The 16,412-nt window shown below is 40.3% G+C and overlaps 1 long non-coding RNA gene across 1 annotated transcript in view; it reads left to right on the forward strand.

Annotated features, from left to right (window-relative positions):
- LOC123809377 overlaps positions 1–9,726 on the forward strand; it is a 30,550-nt gene extending 20,824 nt beyond the window's left edge. The window contains exon 4 of the long non-coding RNA XR_006783993.1: positions 9,492–9,726. This is a non-coding gene — a long non-coding RNA (uncharacterized LOC123809377). The remainder of the gene's footprint in view (positions 1–9,491) is intronic.
- The last annotated feature ends 6,686 nt before the right edge of the window (positions 9,727–16,412 follow it).

The raw sequence follows: 16,412 nt of genomic DNA on the forward strand, positions 1-16,412 counted from the left end.
TTCTTTAGGACTTCTAGACTCTCTTCTACTTGAACTGATGTGTTTACATAAAAGCAACATTCTTTCCCTAACATAACATGACACCTGTTCCTCCTACTTCTGCAGTTAGCACATCTAATGCCCAGAAATTCTGAAAGACTACCTCCGCCAAGGAGTTGAGAGCTGTGTGGTGTGCTTCTGGAGCCAGGAGGGTAGCTTCCATGACTCTTGAACCAGGATAAAGATGTTTCTAATTGACCTTTCCCGGTCACTGATCCCTGTCCTTTATAGGGTTGCTAGTGCTTAAGATTCTGAATTCTGAACACTGGGCCCAAGACTCCTTTTTTCTCTCTGGGGTTTTTTTTTAATGCCATGGACAAAAAGAAGACAAGACTGGGCATTTTTTAGATGGGCATTGTTAGATGAGAGACTATCCTAATGATGGTCAGGTTCCTCACCACCATCTGAGTAGGGTGAGGATAAAATAGGGAGTGCATAGCCAGGAGCAAATTGGCCCATCCCATACTCATTGAACTGATACTTTCCCTCTTCAGTTTACTAACTTCACTTTTGTCTTACAGGAAGACTTCTTCCTGAGATATATTAATAACTTTGTTTTCTAGGTAAATTTAAACTCCTAATTTGTATAGTAAGCCTCTTCCCAATAGATGGATCAAACATTCCAGGGTACAGAGAAAACAGTGGGACAAGATCTTTCCATCTGGGTCATATACTAAGCACTCAAGGAAGGGTCTATATTTTGATTTTCCTTCTACCCTCACTATTTTGATTTATCCTTGGTCATACAGCCCTGCAAAGTGTTCAAGATTGTGTAGGTGGCCCCTGTGTTGACTAGGAGGTCAACCTTTTTATCCCCTACTACCAGGGTCAGCCAAGGCTCTTCAGGGGTAACTCAAGGGACTTGAGAGGAGCTCCTTGGCCCCTTCAGTCTTTTCCTCCTGTTTGTGCTACCTGCAGGGATGGGTATAGATGTAGTGGTCCATTTGGTCTTCTTAGGAAACATTTGGGGCATTCCCCTTTCCAACAAACTTCCTCTTTGAATATGGCACACTGGTTAAGCTCAAGTCCCTAGGGCTGTTGGGGGAATTTGAGTAACTCACTGGTGTTGTAGAGTTCCATAGGGATGGGCCCCATCATCTCTGCAAGTTTGGTTGACCCTGAACTGCCAAAGCCAAAATGTTAGCTGTTCTCTTGGCCCTCCTGTCCTTCTTGGCTTCTACCTTGAGGCCTCTGTTGTTGAACACTCAGAAGGCCAGTTCCACTGATCTGGAGGTCAGGGTGGTAGGTTCTATTCCTAATTTTTATAGTTTTCTCTTAATGTCTGGAGCACATTGTGACATAAAGTAGGACCAAACTATTGCATTTCCTTCTATAGACTCTGGATTTCAATTGCTGTCAATGTGTGGGCATTCTTTAAACCTTTCTGAGAAAGCAGAGCGATTCTCCTTAGGTTCCTGGGTGATTTCTTGGCTCTTATTCCAATTAATAGGTTTCCTGCTGCTACTTGTATTACCTTAAGAATCATATTTCTAAAGTGGCTAAATTGACCTTCTCCTATATTATCCCTAAAGTCCCAAGTAGGATCCATCTCAGGGATGGCTTATGCTCCTGGTTGGTAGATTTGATGACCAGCATTATACCTATTAGTTTTTCTGCTTCTTATCTAGCTTTTGTAAGGACTAGGGGCTTCTCTTCCTGTTAGCAGGACATTTAGGAGGGTCTGGACACCTACCAAGTAGAATAGTGGGTCTGGAATATTTCCCTAACCAGGTTAAGGGAGCCCTCTGAGTCTTCTCTTAATCTTTTTGAATGTACCTTCCAATCACACAGGTCTGATGAGGCAAAGGGCACATACACAGTCATTAGGCTCTCTTTCCCCACTGGGAACTTCAGTGGAAGGACAGCCTTTCTGTTCCTCAGGCTTATAACTTGTCCCACTATGAGTACTGGCCAGACCGGGGCCTGGGTGTGGATGAGATGTAGGACAGGGTCGGGGGAGGAGGTATCTTGGTGGGGGTTGGGGCGTGGGTGAGGGAAGAGGCAAGGGGGTTGAAAGCTTATCAGAAGAAGATGCAGCATGCCACCCAGGAGAAGGTTGCACTAGGTGCCACCTAATGGACTAGATGGCATTGGGGGGAAACTTGGCCTTGGGGTAGGGAGGAAGTCAAAGGGGCCTTCTGATCTCATATTTAGAATTGAGAAAACTGATTTGGATTTCTGGGGCCCTCTTCAGTAGATGGGAACCCACTTTTTAAAATAACCTCTTATTCTGGAACAAGGGCATAAAAATTAAATGTTAAGGGATTTCACCCCATTTCTTCAGCCCTTGACATAATAAATCCTATTGGATAACTGTGTTATAATTTAGAAACCCACTTACCAGCCACAATTCCCCATCCTCCAGTTCATATTGAGGCAGAGTGGTATTACAAAGGAAAGTAAGGTGCTTTTTAGTTAAAGTGTAATACACAAATGACTCCCAATTTTGTAATAAGCACCCAAGGGCAATTTCTCTGGGATGAAATTCTTATCCCCCAGACCCTTGAAGTTTTATCTCTCACTTGTTTCCACCCTCCCAGGGGGCATTCTTTAAAGTAGATACACATATTCCACAAAAGCAGGCACAGACCAAATTATTTATCTTTTCCCTTTGGTAGTTTACCCAGTCCTCCACCAGAGGGGGTGTAAGGAGATACTTTCTGGTAGGGCTTGGGGCAATAGGTCCATATTCCAATATGTGGGGACTCTTTCCTGGTCTAGTGGGGTGGTCTTGTATAGGAGACCATTCTGCATGGCGTGGGCCCAGCCCCTACTCAGAAAGGCCAGTGGAAAGCGAGATCTGGTACACAGGACCCATGGATAGGTTCTCCCACGGGGAATCAGGCCTGCATTGTACCTAGGCTGCTTTGAGACCTGCTTTTTGCTAAAACTCCTCACCCTGAATTGAGACAGCAGATGTTTATTGCATATCTTTAAAGTAACTTCCTAAAATCTATGCTAAACCTTCCAAGGACAAGTGTAACCAGTTCAAACACATTTCCCTTACATTTGCAAATATCCTTTTATTTGATGTAATTAGCAACATCCTCTCCTTTGTTTTCTTTAAAAGGTAACCACCTAAAGTGAACCTGTGCATAATAAATGAGGACCATCCTCAATGTAATGTGCCCAGAAAAGCAATAAAAGCCTGCAGAGGCAAGGGCCAGCATGCTATCCTCTTGAGAGAGTGGCCAAGGCACTCCAAGGCACTCTTCCCTTGAGGGAGTGGTTGTACCGTCCTTTTTCCTCCACAGGACTCAGTAGTCCATGTGAATTTGTCTCATCTCATCCACAATGCCACAGACACTGCTAGCAGGTTTCTGCATCAGTCTTGGGGTATACTAAGATTAAGCTTCTCTTGTCTAAGAGACAAGCTTTCAGACCAGGGAGGGAATGAGCATGGGATTAACAGTCAGGGTAAAAGAAGCCCAAAAGCTTTCAGCAACAATGAAAGAGGTGTATTCCAAAAGAGCCAAGACTGGGGGATCTTTGAGACCCTCAGGGCTAACTTCCTTAAGATTTGTCCAATCTTGAATAGTCTTTGATACCAGGGCCCAGGGGCTCTTACTTGACTCAGAGTCTTCCTTTGGTACCAGAAGGTGATCTGCCTCCCTTCACCTGTATCTATGAATATTTGCTGTACAACCTTCACTCTCTTGGTGCATGGGACGATGCTCCAAGCAACTGAGCCACCCAGCCAGGGCATAAGCCAAACTCTTGAATGAATCCCTGGAAGTGACCAAGGGGTAGGAAGGTAAGAGCAAGGAGAAAAGAAGAGGGTGGCATAGCCAATTAGCATCAAAAGAGATGCTGTCAAGGGAAGTGGAGTTGCCATACAGGAGGAGCTGTGATGAATGGTGAAGACTCGAGCCTCCCTTTAGCTCCTAAGCTGGTGAGGTGTGGGAGCACTAGTGGAAAGCCACCTTTGGAAGTAGTGTCAAGGAGAACAGTGTTCTGGAGGGACACCCTGTCTTATTTAAGACAAATATGTGTGGGAACACTAGTGAAGACAGTGAGGATGTAAAGGAGCTTGTTAGTCAGGAGAAGTAGTATTTATTTTTTTTCCAGATGACGAAATTAAAAGTAATATTTGATCACAGTGCTTATGGTTTGGGAGACAGCAGAAAGGTAAGAGGTTGACTAGAGGAGGGAGGGAGGGAACACAGAGAATGGGGAAAGGTACCCATAGGAGGCACAAGGGGACTAGTGGGCATGGTTGGACCCAAGAATCCTCTGGATGGTAAAGTAGGAGGACCTCAGTTTCCATGAGATGGGTGGGCCTGGTGGCAGCTTGGGAAGCTCTTTCTTCTTCTTTATATCCAGGGAAATAGACAAAAATATAAGTGAAAATATCTGATGTCCAAGAGGAGATGGAACCCAAGACCAGGAGGCCTTGCTGGTCCTTTCCAGTGTCTAGCTGAGCTGCTGCATGCATTTACCTTGAACTCTACAAAATGCTCTCCTTAATTCCCTTCACTACCCTCAGAGGTCTCCTCCAAAGGAATAAATCAATCATATACTAAGGCCACCTGATCCCCTTCAGGCAGGATGAGCTAAATCATTCATGGCTGCTGAACCTGTTTCTGTTTCTTTCTCAGGTTGCAGGTGTTTATATTCTGCACAGGCTTTGTAAATTTGGAGCTTGCACCTGTCATACAATGCAGACAGGATACTCAGCTTCTTATTGGAGAATTTTATTTCTTCTATCCAAGGCATCTTGGAAAGCAAGCTTTCTCTCCACATTGCTGGGTCAGTGAGCACAGGGACATGGCCTCCTAGACACTGCACTTTATTCAGGTCTGTTCTAACTCTGTTGCCCCTCAGGGCAAAAAGGGGTACCTCCTTTTCCTACCTGAGTATTAGAACCCCTGGCCCCAGGCCCCTGGTTACTTTTATCACTTCGATTTTAATTTTTTTCTTTGCTTGTTTACACCTGGAGATACTCTTTCTTATTAGTTCTTCTACATCTTAAAAGTGTTTCTATATTTTATGCAGTATTTCCATTGTTTATATTAGAGGAAGGGCCTTAATACCTGTTTGGATTACTAGTCAACAAAGTGCTGTTGTTCCCAGACATCACATTTTGGTCCTTCCTTCCTTGTGGTACCTAATGCCACACATGGAAGATGCTCCTTACATCAGAGCATGAGTGGAAGGTAGGAGGAAGGAATAAGGCATGTGTGCTAACCTCAGTGAAGCAGATTTTGTTTTTAGCCACACAACTGAAAGGGTGTCACTGTTTGTTGAATGTGAGATAGAGTCAGATCGGTGAACTTAGTTTTGAGGTACAGACATCTCTTATCTGACCATATTACTTATTAAATAAAGCAGCTTCAAGAATTGCAAAAAGCCAGCCCTAGCCAGATAGCACTATTGGTTGAAGTGTCATAACATACACCAAAAAGTTGTGGGCTTGATCGCTGGTCAGGGCACATACAGTACCTAGGCTGTGGGTTTGGTCCCTGTCGGGGACACACGACAGGCAACTTATCAATGTTTCTCTCTCACATCGATTTTCCCTCTCTTTCTCTCTTCTGCACCTTCCTCTCTCTAAAAATACCAACAAGAAAAAATATCCTTGAGTGAGAATTTTTTAAAATCGGATTAAAAACCCAATTGCAAAAAGCCTAACAATAAATCCTCTAGGTACTCCATTGTTTTAAATTAACGTTTGCAACTGAAGTCAACCACACCTCCTTGGGCTGACCCTAAAATAATTCTTTTCTGAAAAAGTCACCGCATCCTGGCACTTAAAAACAATACAGAAGAGTCCAGCTCTTAGAAGCTGTTTGTTTTGATAGGAGCCGAATCAAGTCTTTTTTGATTAATACAAAGCTCTTCATAGTGCCAGGGGTTTTATTCAGCTGTTTTCTGAATCTCTCAAAGCTCATCTTATGAAATTTTAGTGAGACCCCACACCCCCTCCCCAGCCTGGACACCTCCTTTGGCCTGCTGTTCACCCTCTCCAACCTCAGACAGGCAGACAGACAGACAGAGGGGCCTTGCTGACCAGCAAGCTGGGCTTCCCCTTTCACCCACCTTGCCTGCCAGCCGCAGAGGTCTCTGGACTGATGCCCATAGTGTGTACCAGAAATAACACACACCTTTCAGAGGTCGGTCTTCGTCTGATAGGACTTGAATTCTGAGACGATAGAAGTGGCTGAGGCACAGCAAGGCCTGGAGAATCTCACTCTGCCTCCTGAAGTGTAGCAAGCATTTAACCACTCCCTCCACTGCGAGAAGGAGTGGGCAGGGGAGGACAACAGAGGAGCAGGTGACTGCTCCGACTCCGGGGTGAGCAGGCCCTGAACCAGTGTGGCAGGTTGGCACGAGGCCAAACCTTGTGCCCATTCCTCTCCAGTGGACCCTGAAAAGCTGCTTTCCCAGCCAAGGAGCTTGTCATACCAGCCTGACAACAGGCAAACGGAGACCTAGGCTGTCATTGGCAGAGAACCTGAAAAGGTGCAGCCAATATCTTCTGATTTCCACCTGGATTAGACACACCTGTATCCAGTCCCCTGTGCTCCTGCACCCATTAGCTTAGCTAAATCAGAGATCACAGAGACAACCAGAGAAGGAGAGTGGGTTCTTCTGTGGCAGGTTTCAGTATGCAAGATGGACAAAGATAGATGGACAAGGGGTGTCGAAATAGCCCTTGCCACCTCAGTGCCCTGTATGTCCAATGCTCTAGGCACAGTCAAAACAGTTAAGAGGGGTGGCCTTTTCTCTATAATAATCTCTAGACCTTTCTGAAAATTGAGGTCATCTAATACGTAAGAGTCTCATGCTGCCTGGGCATTCCAAAGGATGAGGGTCATTTCTGACAATATGTAAGCCACTCACCCTGGAACCAGTTAAATCCAATGGTTTAGGACTATATTTCTGCCAACCATGGGCTGAGTGAGGCTAGGAGCTGTGTCCTTACCTCTGTATTCTGCAGCCTGGGATGAAATCTGTCAAATACTATGTCCTTGGAATTGAGTCTGGCATGAGTGCCCTCATGGGGCCCCCATGGAAGGTGAGACCCCAACAGCCACTTCAGACGCTCCATTCTAAAGTGGTTCATCCTTGAGCACTGGGATAAGAGTCTCCCCCTCTCTGCCACAGGTCAACCAGGAATGCTGGGAGGTGAGCTCACTGTGGGAACCTGCCCCCTGGCTCTATTGGAAGTATTTATTTATTTATTCAGCACATGTGAACAGGACATCTGTTCTAGCCTAGGGCCTCCCATGACTCTAGTGCAGGCGGCGTGGGTGGGGCAAGACAGCTCCCACATCCCTGAGCATCTCATTAGCCCATTCACTATAGCAGTCAGGCTTCAACTGAAAGGCTTCTTTGCACAGAAGTCACAGGCTCCCCTGGGTTCCCAGCACAGTCGTCTGGGAGAAGAGCTCTCCCAGCAGAGGCAGGAAGGCATGCTGCCCCTCTTCAGGGGCCAAAGTCAGCCCCAAGCTCCCTCTGACCAGCACCCCCACTTCTGGACACTCTGAAAGCCTCTTGTGAACTCATGGAGGACCATCTGTTACCCAGCAGTGACACCAGTCCAGATGCAAAACAAAAATTCACCTGCATCAAGCTCGTTACAACATTCAGACACATACAAACCCTAAAGTGAATGGGACCCTGTAGGGTAAGTGGAGGCAGTCTGGCTTCCTCGCCCAGGTGTCTGGGTAACTAAGAGGAGCAGTGTTCCCATAGCCTTGGAGAGGCCTGATAACCAGTGTTCTCACAGCCTTGAGACTGGGTCTGATAAACTGTTCCCATGACATGAAGTGAGCTCACATGCACAGGATTATGTTATGTAAGGTTGGGGCAGTTTTCTGTCTTTGTCCCCCTCTAGTATTTAAACAGGCAGGGGCTTTCCACTAGAGAGGCGTGCAGCTTGTGGCTGGCATGGTCGCCCACCCACCAGTAAAGACTGTCAAGCATCCCTATGGCTCCGTGCATTTCCTTCCGTCTACTGGAGGCAAGAGTGGATCTGCCCGGCCTTGGTCAGTTGCAACACAGACCCCAAAGGAGGTGGGTTCTGAGTGCAATTAGACTAACAGAAAGAGAGCAGGTTCTAATTCAGGCTCCACTGATGAGATAGAGCAAATTCCCAAATCTCACTGAGCCTCAGAATCCTCCTTTGTGAAATGGAGATGGTGGGAGAAGAAGATAATTTCTGTCTAGGGTTGCCAGTTAAAATACAAGATGCCCAGTTAAACTTGAATTTCAAATAAATTGGATTTCTTTTAAGTGTATCTCATGCAATATTTTTTTCCTATGGTATTTTCACTTGCTACATTTGGCAACCTTAGAGCTGCAGAGGTTGAAGTTATCAATTACAAGGGAGCTAATCTGGGTGATCTTTGTAAATGGTGGTGTAACACTGTACAGGACTTGGGGCAGGTCTTCTCTGTTTGCCTGCTGCTCCTGAAGGTGGGGCTATGTCCTACTAGACTGTAACTCCACAGTTTCCAATGCCCAGCCCAGTGTGTGGGCATGTGGGAAGTGAACCGCACGTTGGTTTTGGTGTCATGGTTAAATGATATTTAGTTGGCATTGTTCAGCAGTTGATAGGGAAGGTGGCTGAAAAGATGACTGCAGAGAACCTGTGGCAACTGCACCCTGAAGGAGCTGCCCCAAGGCTGTTCTTTGCTGGCAGTAGAAGCCATCAGCGAGGTCCAGAGGGCTGGAATCAGCAAGAGCAGCAAAACTGAGTCTGGGACTGTCAGAGCAGAGGTGTGGGGGAGTTCATGAGAATTAGTGATTAAGCAACAATGTGACGATATTGCTGATGTGATACTTTCCCCAGATTATACAAATAATTTATGTGCATTTGAAAATTTTTAAAATGCAGGAAAATATTAAGAAGATTGAATTTATTCATAACCTCACAACCCAAAGATAGCCACAATTAATATTTCATTCTATACTCATAATATTTCTGATAAAAAGATATATATATCTTATATATGTATATATCTACATTTATATCTAACAGATATATATCTATATCTATCTAATATTAGATATAGATATAGATAGATATAGATATCTTACATACACATACATATTTAGAAAACAAAGTCCATATTATACTTCATTTATGATTTTGTATTTAGCTTTTCCAAATTATTTTATTTTGAATTTTACCTCATGTCATTAAATAGTCTAATGACGGCCTATAATCAGCTTTTGTATGGGTCATAATTTCTTATACCAATCCCTAATTCAAAATTTAAATTGTTTTCAGTCTCTTGGCGTTGTAAATAAAGCTGATATTCAATTGCACAAAACTACATACAAATCTCTGATTATTTTCTCAGGGAACTGGAGTGAACTTACTAAGTCAAAGATTGTGCATATGAAAAGATATTGTTTAAAGCATTAACATTTATTGAGGATTTGCTGTATGCCCTGCATTGTTGTCAGTACTTGGCATGTGCTAAATCGCTTTATCCCTATAGGACTACAGGTCATGACTACTGTTTTCCTCATGTCAGAGAAGAAGAAACTGCAACACAGAAATTGTATAACACGACAAAGTTTCACACTTAGAAAATTAAAGAAAGAGGAGGGATTTGTCACAACCCAAGCATCTCCAATCCAAGGGTCTACAGTCCTTCCCTGCTATGTCACCAGTTTTTCACTGGTAGCTTTGAATATTCATCTCAGTTCTGGGCAATACAGAGCAATTTTGTGTCTTCACCTTTGGCATTTTGATAACTAACTTATAGATTGTTTCATTTGTATTTTTAATAACTATGTAGATTGAAATTTTATTAAAAATTTGCTTTTATATTTTTGGAAAACTAGCAATTTTTATGTGACGGTAACTGTCTTTTACTCTTTGCTATATGCATATGTGTATAAGTATGTATGTGTGTGTACATATATTTTCTATGTTGAAGATACTAATGTTAATCTATGCTTATCATAAATATTTTGTTATTCCCCATGTAGTATTGCCATGTACTTTTATAGTGGTATTGATGTCTTTAATTTTGATACACATGAAATTCCTTTATACACAAGGAATTCTATTATTCCTTACTTTAAATATTTCTATGTAAGAATTGCTTCTGTCTTCAATATTGATATGTTCCTTTAACTGTGTTATGATTTTATTTTTTATTCAAATATTTGATCCACTGGAAATATGTTTTATTAATGTTATTTTGCTATTACTGATATAACTGATTTCTAAAACTTAAAACCAAGTTTCCCAATAATATCTACTAATTAATGTATCATTTCTCCAATTATGTGAAAGGTTATATCTGTTATACATATTTTAGTTGCTATCTATTCTCTTCCTTTCTTCTTTTTATCTGTCTTAAGACATTTGCCACATTGTTTTGATTATTGCAATTTTATTAACATTTTAGCAATGTCCACACTGCTCCTCTTTTTTAAAAAACTTTTATCCTCATTTCTTTATGGCTTTGGATAATATTTAGAAATACTTTGTCACATTATAAAATTACATTATTGGGAAATTAATTGAGAATACCTTAAATGCACCTATTATTTGGGGAAGAAACGCATTTATAAAATAATGTCTTTCCTCCAGGAATAAAACTTATTTCATTTTTGTTTATTTAATATACTTTGATAAAGTTTTGTAGTCTTTTTTACATAGCCTCTCAATAGTTCTTTTTTAGTTTATTCTTAGCTGTTTTGTACATGTTTTATTCATTTGAATAAATCTCTCTTTAAAAGAATTATATTTGTTTTTTGAAATGTCCAAAAAGCTTTTGTGGTAATAGTAGTTGGTGATTATTTAGTTTTAGCCAAGTTTCTGTGTAATTTACTAGTTGAAATAGATTTTTAGTGGATTCTCTTGGTTTGCAAAAGAGAAAAATTCCTTACCCGAAATGACACCTTTGTCTTATTGCCCTTAGCTACCTGTCAGTTTTCAGTTTGTTTTATTGCTTTGGATTGAACTTCCCAAACATATTGTATAATTGTGGTGGTGGCAGGTGTGTGGCAGTTGTGTGGCAGGTGTGTACCTGATTCCAGTGAAAACTCCTCTGGTGTTTCACCACTGTATTCAATCTTCACTGGGTTAAAATATATCCTTTCTCCTCCTCTCAAGAATTATTTTTTTTTCATTGTGCTAATATTAATATTTGATTTTATCTAACATATTTTTATTATAATGCTTATATGATTTTTTCTTCTGGCCTGTTTATGTACTATGTTTTAATAGTAGCTTTCCTAATATAAATACATTCTTTCATTCTTTAGAGAAAAAATGCACCTTTGTCTTGATTTTTTGATGTTATATCAGATTCAAATGCCTAGTATTTTCTTTTTGATTATACAATAGGAAAATAGTTTGCATTTTTCTTCTCCTGTGCTATGGTCATCAAGATTTAGAACCAAGGTTATAATAGCTTTATAAAAGTAATTAGCAAGCTTTGGATCTTCTTCTAGTCTTTCAAACAGTTTACAGAGTAGGTGAATTATCTGTACTTCAAAGTTGGAAAATTGTTTATAAAAATATTTGAGCCAGAACCGTTTTTAGAGGTAAGACTTTGACAACACTTTCAATTTCTTCCCTAGTAATTTTTCTATTCAGGTTGTTTGCTTCATCCTAAGTCAATTTGGGTCACTTATATTTTCCAGGAAAATTATCATTTCATTGAGATTTTTTAATCTGTTGGCATAGAACAGTACATAATATTCTCTTACAGTGCTTTAAGCTCTCTCTTATCTAAAGCATCATTCCCTTGTAACTAATTTTGTGGCTTTGTGTTTACTCTTTTATATTTTCAATTAAACTTGTAGAGTTTGTTTATATTGCTGGTTTGGTTATGATACTAATGAGGTCCAAATATAAGACTTCTAAAATTAATTTGAATTTTTCCTCTTTCCTAATGAATTTCCTCTTCTTTATTATTTTCTCCTTTCTGTTTTTCTAAAGTTTATTTTGCTATTTATTTTGCATATCTTAGTCTAATGGCTAATTATTTTGCATTTATCCTTTCATGATAACAATGAAAATATTAAGACTGTGCAGTTGCTTCTGAGTGTAAATGTGGCAACCTCTTGTAGTTATTCACAGGCAACTTTCTAGTCAATATTTTCAAAGTAGTTCAGAATATTTTCTCACCTCTAAATACAAAATCTATTTATGTAGCATTGTCTCTTAATTTTATGAGGTTGGTGTTGCTCTATTTTAATTGGCATTAATAATTTACAGTTCTTCACTTTGTTTTTTACCACAGTATGTTTAAGTCATGCTATTATAAAATTTTGCTTTGGGAATTATACATACTAATTTGATTTTGTAAATAAACATGTGATTGGTTTGTATTACATATCATGGGCATTTTAAAATGCAGTGGATTCCATTTTTAAAGCTCATTACAGTATATCATTGTGTTTCTTGCATTTTTACTTGGTGATCTTTGTGTACTTCCATGTACTGTTTCAGTTGTGTGTATAAATTACATTTTCATGGTGGGGGTGTTTTGAAATATAATATGACATACTACAATTCCCTTTTTTATGTAAAATATCATGTCTTTTACTTTATTCTAAACATTTTCACTCATCTTTCTTAAAGAAGTGTCTGTTTATGGATAAATCTCTATGAATTTTATTTTCAGCTTTTCTGAGTAATTTCAGTTAATATGTGTTATCTTAAACAGACTAATAATACCTATTTCTTATAGCTGTTTAAAGAATTAAATGAGATAATATTTTAAAGTGATTAGTGTAGTATTTGGCAAATAGAAAATGCTCACTAAGTACCAACTAATACTTAGGTACTTTAACAGCATGCATTAAAGTTTTAAAATGAAATTATAATTTGCAAATTATAATTAAAGACTACATAGCTTGTTTGCTTTTATTGTCTCATGTTGCATTTTAAGCATTATTTTTGGCATCTTGTTTCATATTTTTGTTTTTTTTATGTCCCTTTCTTTGCTCTTTGCTTGTTTGTTCACTTGACTCTCCCCAGCAGCTCACAAGGCACTGTGAGAAGTGCTATGGATGCTGTAGTGAGCAAAACATAGTTGTTCTGGCCTCAAGGGCTTACCTTCTAGCAGGCAGACACAAATCAAACTGTCACCCAAACAATATGTAAAACTGAAGCCATGATAAGTGCTTTGAGGTGTGTTATGAAGGCAAAATCACAACCACCACTTGGATTCACATAAACATTGGCAAAGCACTGGCATTAAGAGGTGTTCCCTGATAGTCTATGATTAAAGTGTGGATGATTCCTTCATAATCAACATTTCTTGCATAAAATGTCACAGACAGCTCACTGGAATCTCTAATACTGAAAATACAGAGACAGATTGCCGTCTGATAGGATTCAACATTTCAGGGGAGGGAATCAACAGAACACTTCTTAGGTAAAACATCCAAGATCCCAAGCTACAACTTGACCACACTGGAGAGAAAAATACCCATTTTACTGAGTCATTCAATAACAGGTATTTGGTATCTTCTGTGTACTAAGTACTGTGCTGACCCATACATGTGCAATGAAAATAAGGCATGGTTCCTGCCTCAAGGAGCTGCCAGCTCTCAGAGAAGCACGCGAGGCCACACATGGAAAGCAGAGAACTCGGCGATGGGACGGCAGGCTGAGGCAATGCTAACCCTCTCCAAATACTGAAATGCAGGAAGGCTATGGTACCTTCTTCCCTATCCCAGCTGTCTAAAGATGGATGAGTTTTCCCATGAGAAAACAGGTTTTACTCCCACCAGTTCTATTAACTGGTCCATCAACTTCTTTATCTACCTATTATATCAACTATAGATGCCTGTAGGTATGACTTTTTAAAATGTTTGCTATAAGAATTTTCAAAGATTCAGAAAGGTACTAAAAATCATATAATGATTATCCATATACGCAAACCCCAATTATTATTAAACCGCAATTTTGTTAACATTTTTAAATTTTTTCTGTAGATCTCCTTAATTAATGGGTAAAATTTTAACCATACACTTGAAGCTACCTTTGCCCCCTGCTGATCCATTCCTTTCCTCTACTCTCCAAGCTTGTACTGGCATGGAACAGTGTGTACAGAACAGCACATCAACTGACGTTGTTGTCAGCCTTTCCCACCCATGTCCTCATGTATTTACTGAATTCATACATCTGATTGTTTTCTAAAGCTTTTACCCTCATTTACTTTCTCGCTCAAAACTCCTCTGTGGCTTCTCATTGCCGGGCCCAATGGTTCTCAAATCACACCCATCTTCTGAATCCCGTTGGGAGTTTCAAAATTATATAAAAAGATTCCAGGGCTGTCCTTGAGGATTTTTCCATTTTCCTGGGTTTCTTGACCTTGGAACTGTTGATGCTTGGAACTGCACAGTTCTTTGGTCTGGGGATAGTCCTGTGCATCATAGAACGTTTAGCAGCATCACTCGCCTCTATTCACTAGATGACAGTGGCATGCACCCTCTCCTCCATTTTAACAACCAAAAACATCTCCAGACATTGCTGTATAAACCATGTCTTTTATTTTCTATGGTTCTAATGCTTTCCTATCAGGGCCTTCCTGACACTGGAGAGTACTGCCCCTCCCAGGTTGCCTCCCAGGTTTAGGCAATTCCAAGAGTTAGTAAGCAACTTGTCCACAAACATGCTTTTCAGTTACAAACTAACAAAACCAGAGCACATACTCCAACTGCCTTCTTTATGAGCTCTCACTTTCCTGGCCACCACTCACCTGCCCTCATCACATCATGTGCAGGTACCAGACAACAAGGGCAGCCCCAGGTCCCAAAGCTTGCTAAAATTATCAAACTAGCCAATCGCAAACCTGCTTACCCTGTCTCACCTGTGCTTTTCCATGGAAACCACAGTAAAGGCTCATGTCCACAGTTTCCCCTTCTCCTTCTGGCTCCTGACTGACCCCTGGGGCTTCCCTGGGTGGCCTACCCTGTGCTCTCAGGAAGTGTGAGTAATCAACTATCTTTTGTATGGCAGTTGTTTCCTGGTCTGCTGAGTTTACTGTGCCTCAAATTTTCTATGAACTACAGTATATTTTAAAGCAAAATTACCCAGTTTGGGAATGACTAGGTTAACCCAAAACCTGGACATCTGTAGCTTAAAAATAATTATCTTGGTGATGTGAGATTGACAGTTTGGGGGAACTCTCATCTCTAGGCTTTATGCACAAGGACTTGAGACTGGTGATCAAGGTTTTGTACAATCTGACCCTGTGAACATGAATGCCTTCTCCTCTCCTGCATAGCACTCGGCTGCTTTAGTCCTCTTGCCCTGCAACCGATCCTTGTCTCCATCCTGATCCCTCTCACTTCCAAAACTTTGCTCCAGAGGCAGGCTCAGCCTTTTCTAATGACCTCTTAGACTTCTACTCTTATACACATTATATTTTTTACAATAATTAATGTTTGCCCTGGGCAGTGAGGCTCATTTGGTTGGAGCATCGTCCCATGCACCAAAAGTTTGCAGGTTCAATTCCTGGTCAGGGCACATACCTAGGTTATGGGTTCAGTCTCCAGTTGGGGCTCATATGGGAGGCAACCGATTGATATTTCTCTCTCACATTGATGTTTCTCTTCCTTTCTCTCTCTCCCTTCTGTTCTTTCTGAAATCAATAAACATTTGTTTAAAATAACCAGTTTGTTTAGTAAAGGAATAAACTCATTACTTCTTAATCATGAAAGTTCTGAAACTTCTAAAACACTACTTTTATGCCATCATGCTTTATAAACTTCATGCAAATGTGAGGCAGTAATTGCAAATTTATACTCTCATAACACATGTCAAGGGGTGTCTCACAGTTCAATTTTGTATCCTTTTCTATGGTTGCTTGATTCCTGTCTCTCTCTTGCACTAGACTGAAGGCTTTATGAGGTCAAAGATCAAGTCTTTTTTGATCATCATAATATCTGCATTAGTTACCATAGTGTCTGGCAATAAACATTTGATGGATAAATGAATAACTGATTAATTAATTAACCAATTAATCAGTTACTGCTTTATTTTTGTCTTTTCAACTAAATGTCAAGCTTCTGTAGATTATTTCTTTGTTTCCTTGTTTTCTTCCAAAGTTATGAATATAGTTATGTTTAAACAGTACACATTGAAACAATAAATGATAAGTATTATCTGAATTACATTAGTGTTATCAGTTGTACTCTACAGAGACAGGGCTGACGAGGCCTGCCAAGTATTCATTTGTTTTATTTTTAAAAATGGGCAAACTCCCTTTGAACAAAAAAAGAAAATAACAATTGCATTTGAAAAGAAATATGATATTATTTATGGCAATTATGTCATTGCTTATCTGGAAAGAACAGATTTAATTGAAGTGGAGCATTGGTTCCTAAAACCAAAAACTGTCCTTGCATCTGATAAATGTCATTATTGTCAGGATACATCCAAA

The sequence above is a fragment of the Phyllostomus hastatus genome, unplaced genomic scaffold, assembly GCF_019186645.2.
Source record: "Phyllostomus hastatus isolate PE091 unplaced genomic scaffold, TTU_PhHast_1.1 phas_scaffold_55, whole genome shotgun sequence".
Taxonomy (NCBI): domain Eukaryota; kingdom Metazoa; phylum Chordata; class Mammalia; order Chiroptera; family Phyllostomidae; genus Phyllostomus; species Phyllostomus hastatus.